Genomic DNA, 6,370 nt, shown 5'->3' on the forward strand with positions numbered 1-6,370 from the left:
TAACCGTCGGTAAAATGTCGGACTTCTAGCACTTGTCATTACGGGTTTTTTATCGAGCCGTATATCCAATGATATCTTCCGAATCTGAGGTTCAAAACCCATATCCAAAATACGATGAGCTTCATCTAAAAATAGATAAGTAATAGTGGCTGTGTCAATAACATTCGCTTGTACAATTTAAACGATCAGGAGTGCAGATAATAATTTCCATACTACCTCCAACACATCCAATTTGTTCACGGCGATTGCCTTCTCCATAAATCGTATTCCTGAATGAATTTTGTTGTTCCCTTCTTTCTCAATTTGCATGCCAATTCACTCTTTGGCGCCAAAACGCTATGACTGTGGAGTATTTTGATGTACAACATAGCGAACAATAAAAACTCTAATATGTCTACAATTTCTGTTTGTGCTGTACCGTGAGATGTTCATTCTTAATAAAATAATAAATTATTTTATTATTGTCTAAATTTTGCACGACAACAAACCAATCCACCGAAGTTGCCAAAACTTTCGAATTTCATTGTTACCACGTTTTCTTTATGAATGCATTTTTATTGAAAATAATTGAACCTTCACATTGAGAAACATTCTCAATGTGATTTCAAGCCCAATAAACACAAATGTTTGAAAAATGCTAAATTTCAACAATTTTTCAAAGGATTAGGGTAATGTTCAATTTGACAAATTGTTGAAACAATCGCGTTCTCAACAAAAAAGACATTACCCTCAACAGTGAAATTCAACACATTAGCAATATCTCAAGTGTTATCCTCAAATGCATCGCTACTCAATAATATATATATATATATATATATATATATATATATATATATATATATATATATATATATATATATATATATATATATATATATATATATATATATATATATATATATATATATATATATATATATATATATATATATATATATATATATATATATATATATATATATATATATATATATATATATATATATATATATATATATATATATATATATATTATTGAGTAGCGATGCATTTGAGGATAACACTTGAGATATTGCTAATGTGTTGAATTTCACTGTTGAGGGTAATGTCTTTTTTGTTGAGAACGCGATTGTTTCAACAATTTGTCAAATTGAACATTACCCTAATCCTTTGAAAAATTGTTGAAATTTAGCATTTTTCAAACATTTATGTTTATTGGGCTTGAAATCACATTGAGAATGTTTCTCAATGTGAAGGTTCAATTATTTTCAATAAAAATGCATTCATAAAGAAAACGTGGTAACAATGAAATTCGAAAGTTTTGGCAACTTCGGTGGATTGGTTTGTTGTCGTGCAAAATTTAGACAATAATAAAATAATTTATTATTTTATTAAGAATGAACATCTCACGGTACAGCACAAACAGAAATTGTAGACATATTAGAGTTTTTATTGTTCGCTATGTTGTACATCAAAATACTCCACAGTCATAGCGTTTTGGCGCCAAAGAGTGAATTGGCATGCAAATTGAGAAAGAAGGGAACAACAAAATTCATTCAGGAATACGATTTATGGAGAAGGCAATCGCCGTGAACAAATTGGATGTGTTGGAGGTAGTATGGAAATTATTATCTGCACTCGTGATCGTTTAAATTGTACAAGCGAATGTTATTGACACAGCCACTATTACTTATCTATTTTTAGATGAAGCTCATCGTATTTTGGATATGGGTTTTGAACCTCAGATTCGGAAGATATCATTGGATATACGGCTCGATAAAAAACCCGTAATGACAAGTGCTAGAAGTCCGACATTTTACCGACGGTTATTTGAACAACCCCATACCGGTGCGTGATGTATCATTGGATTTGGTCGAGCAAACCATCGAAATTGTTGAAGAGAATGAAAAATTCTATTTGGTAAAGATTTTTATTAAATATGTGGAAGCTTTAGCTGATGATTTGTCTAATGATTTAAAATTAGATGGGTTTCGCTATTGCAGATATTATCTCTGGTGAAGTAAACAATCTTATAGCAACTGATATTGCCTCACGTGGCCTGGTCATAGAAGAAATATCGAAGAATACAGTAACAGTGCTAAATTTAGTTATAGAACTCGATCCGATTGGGGCATAGCATCGGAATTAATTCCTATACCTGAAAAAGCTGGTCAGGATAAACCATCTGACTCCCGACCATGGCTGAACCTTTTGCTAAAACCAAAGAACGCTGTGGTGAAGAAGCACATAAATTTAATCGAATGCAATGTGGTAGAGTATGCGAAAGTTATGGCGGTCGTAGTGGTAGTAAATAACATGGAAAATCTTCCACACGACCTATGAATTAGCACAAACATTTTATTGATTTTCTGTTGGATTTATTAAAATATGTATGTAGTAACATTTTTGCTGTTAAAGGTGGGTACTATGTTCGGTTTTCGAGTTGAAAATCATTTTATTTTCTCGATTACTTTTTCTAAAATAATCAAAATTGTAAATGTAAACAAACATAATTCTGCTAAAGCTTGATGAAATCTCGATAAAAGATGCGCACCAATTAAATTTAATTATCTTCTTCAAATTAAACTAAAAGTGCAAAAATATATGGAGACGATTATATTTTTGCAATTTTAGTTTAGTGTTTTGGTGGAAAATTTGATGGATATTCTTATATTCAACCGTCGAACTGAACGGACGTGTTTTCTAATAGCGGAGTATTTCATCGTAATAAGTAATTATTACGAATTTCACGTGTGGTGGAAATAATAAACCACCATGCAGCGAAATTCAAAGTCATCCACTGGGTTGCTAACTTCAGGGCCCAGTGGACGGGTAACGACTGAAGTTATAAATTTGGGCAGCGACCAAGAATCAGGCCCAATTAGTCGACCTGTAGACGGGTCGACTGGCGGTGACACTTTGGCAAGTCGAACCTTTTCTAAGGTGACGACATCAAAAGGAGGCAATCCCTCTCGAAAGAGATTCAAGGAACGAAGAAATGCTTTGTTTATCCTAAAGAAATTAGGATCAGTCGACCCAAACACGTTGTCGGCTAAGCAAAGTGATTCCTTAAAATGGGCTCAAGGAATTCTTGAAGCTGGAAAAAGGGAACGATCACCGGATGAGCTACCATCCTCTAAACGGGATCAAAGATCGTTTGCCTCAGTTGCAAAAGACAGCCTTGTGATGGCTATTATTAATAAAGGAGCATTGGACGGTATGATTCCAAGGCAAAAATGGGGGGAAATTGAGAACGCGATGTCTGGTGTCTACTCAGAGGTGCGAAAAAAGTTTCCCGGACCAAGTCCTCGACAGCAAGATGCTGGATGGTATCAAGGACGATATAAGTTAATAGCTTTTGCAGACCAGAGGTTTATGGATTGCTTTAAAGCTGCATTGATGCTAATTGGTGAAGTTTGGGAAGGAGCCGCTTTGGAGTTAGTCGATAAAAAAGACATACCGGATAAACCTAGAGCACATACATGGATACCGGCAAACCCTCCTGATCCTGAGTCAATATTAGAGAGACTAAAAGAATGTAACCCAGATCTTCCAACAGCCGATTGGAAGGTTGGTCGTTTGGATGAGGTGGATGGACCAAGACGACATGCGATGTTTATATTAAACATAGAGTCGCTGCCACATCTAGCCCAGACCCAAGGACGCGTAAGTTATGGCTTTCATGATATCCATATGAAGGTATACAAAAGCGATCAGCCAAAGGATACCGAAACGGACAAGCCTCCGGTAGAGTCAGCAGTGAAAAAATCTCCTAGTGAAGCCGAAGGAGACATAAAACCTGCAGACTATGGCGAAAATCATATGCGGGAAGTTTCTACAGGCTCAAGCCTCACCAAAGCTGAACCGCGGATTGTTGCGAGAGTTACCGAGATCTGTGAAGAGGAAGCCCTTGATGACTCAATTGAAGCGGCTGATGTGACGGTGGTTGAAAATTTGGATGGTTCTACGGTTCCTCCATATAAATCTTCACCATTGTAAGGCCGCTTGTGCTGCCTTAAAAGTTCTCCTGATGAAAGGAGACATAGATATAGTTCTTATTCAAGAACCATACATATATAAGAACAAGATCTGTGAATTAAGCACTCCGGGTTTCAAACTTTTGCATAATACCGGTAACGATATAAATCGAGCATGTATAATTGCTAAAAACGAACTAAACATGTTTCTGCTTCCTTCATTGAGCAATGCAGACACTGTCGTAGCCAGTCTAGAGATATCCACATGCAAATATTGGGTATCTTCGGTCTACATGGGACATGATAGGGATATGCCACCCTGTGCCGTTAAGACCTTAGTTGAGGAGTCACTAAAAACAAAGACAAAACTCATTATGGGATGCGATGCATATATATATATATATATATATATATATATATATATATATATATATATATATATATATATATATATATAATATATATATATATATATATATATATATATATATATATATATATATATATATATATATATATATATATATATATATATATATATATATATATATATATATATATATATATATATATATATATATATATATATATATATATATATATATATATATATATATATATAAATAAATAAATCGAGCATGTATAATTGCTAAAAACGAACTAAACATGTTTCTGCTTCCTTCATTGAGCAATGCAGACACTGTCGTAGCCAGTCTAGAGATATCCACATGCAAATATTGGGTATCTTCGGTCTACATGGGACATGATAGGGATATGCCACCCTGTGCCGTTAAGACCTTAGTTGAGGAGTCACTAAAACAAAGACAAAACTCATTATGGGATGCGATGCATATATATATATATATATATATATATATATATATATATATATATATATATATATATATATATATATATATATATATATATATATATATATATATATATATATATATATATATATATATATATATATATATATATATATATATATATATATATATATATATATATATATATATGCCTGTAATTCAATTGAGTTAATTTAAAGGTTAGAGCTATGTTCGGTTTTTCCACCAAAACACTAAACTAAAAGTGCAAAAATATAATCGTCTTCAAATATATTTTTGCACTTTTAGTTTAATTTGAAGAAGATAATTAAATTTAAATTTCATCAAGCTTAGCAGAATTATGTTTGTTTACATTTACAATTTTGATTATTTTAGAAAAAGTAATCGAGAAAATAAAACGATTTTCAACTCGAAAACCGAACATAGTACCCACCTTTAACAGCAAAAATGTTACTACATACATATTTTAATAAATCCTTCTAGCACTTGTCATTACGGGTTTTCTCAATACTTATTTGTGCAACGAAGTTTGGGTCATTTGCAAGAAATTAAAAAATGGAAAATTTTAGACAAATAACCAAATAGTTTATAAAAATAGGTAAGTGAAAATAAAAAATGAAATAAAACTCTAAGGAAGTCACTAAAAATATATCTCTTTGCAGAAAACTAAAATTATGGATTCTACTTTCTTGAAAACATTAAAAAGCTGACCGATGAAAAATGGTGGACAATTAACTGAAACTGCTTCAAATAGTTTATAATAATCGGTATGTCAATATGAAAAATTAAATCGACACATTAGAGAAGTCACTAAATTTAAATCTCTTTGCAGAAAACTAAAATCTTTGTATGCTACATTCTCGCAAACATTAAGAAGCTTACCAATGAAAAATGAGTGGCTTATCGACAAGAAAAAGTTTCCAGAAACATTACAAGTGCAACCAATTAAAATAGTTAAAAACAACAAATTGTTGAAATCAACAACTTCTGGATGAAAATGTGCATCACATCGTCAGTTTAATTCATATGCTATTATCAGTTTAAAATGGATATTTTGTGAATTCCTTCTGTTGGAAATCAATTCTTACACGCGGTCCAGTACGTTCCTACATTGCCCGCAGGTTAATAAATTTTAATGCTGTTTTATGACATCAAAAGGAAGGAAATCGAATTATCAATGGAAAAGTGTTTAATAATAATGTTTAAGATATTTAACGTTTTGTTGTTTTTTTGTTCTTTCTTGTTGATATGTTTAATAAGATTATTATTTATCAATTGGTATTGTAGTGTATTATTATATATTTTATTTTGATGAAAATGAATGAATTATACAAAATTCATAGAATTGTGGCTTTGACTTTCAATTTGAAGTGTGGATATCATACCTACAAATTTAGGTTTAAAAGTATTTGCAACGATGTTAGTTCGAATTTGACTCGCATCGAAAATTAGTTGACAAATTATTGAGTAGCGATGCATTTCAATTTGAGGATAACACTTGAGATATTATTGCTAATGTGTTGAATTTCACTGTTGAGGGTAATGTCTGTTTTTTGTTGAGAA

The 6,370-nt window shown here is 31.9% G+C and overlaps 3 long non-coding RNA genes across 3 annotated transcripts; 2 read left to right on the forward strand and 1 right to left on the reverse strand.

Moving 5' to 3' along the window:
* Positions 1–23: 23 nt before the first annotated feature.
* Positions 24–863, reverse strand: LOC142225979 (uncharacterized). The gene is made up of 2 exons (XR_012719550.1): positions 217–863; positions 24–125 (listed from the first exon to the last, which is right to left on the reverse strand). It is a non-coding gene; the product is annotated as an uncharacterized LOC142225979 (long non-coding RNA).
* A 331-nt stretch (positions 864–1,194) lies between these two features.
* Positions 1,195–2,382, forward strand: LOC142225980 (uncharacterized). The gene is made up of 3 exons (XR_012719551.1): positions 1,195–1,592; positions 1,684–1,899; positions 1,964–2,382. It is a non-coding gene; the product is annotated as an uncharacterized LOC142225980 (long non-coding RNA).
* A 2,743-nt stretch (positions 2,383–5,125) lies between these two features.
* LOC142225981 (uncharacterized) lies at positions 5,126–6,152 on the forward strand. The gene is made up of 3 exons (XR_012719552.1): positions 5,126–5,405; positions 5,470–5,574; positions 5,640–6,152. It is a non-coding gene; the product is annotated as an uncharacterized LOC142225981 (long non-coding RNA).
* Positions 6,153–6,370: the final 218 nt, after the last annotated feature.

Source organism: Haematobia irritans, chromosome 2, assembly GCF_050003625.1.
Source record: "Haematobia irritans isolate KBUSLIRL chromosome 2, ASM5000362v1, whole genome shotgun sequence".
Taxonomy (NCBI): Eukaryota; Metazoa; Arthropoda; class Insecta; order Diptera; family Muscidae; genus Haematobia; species Haematobia irritans.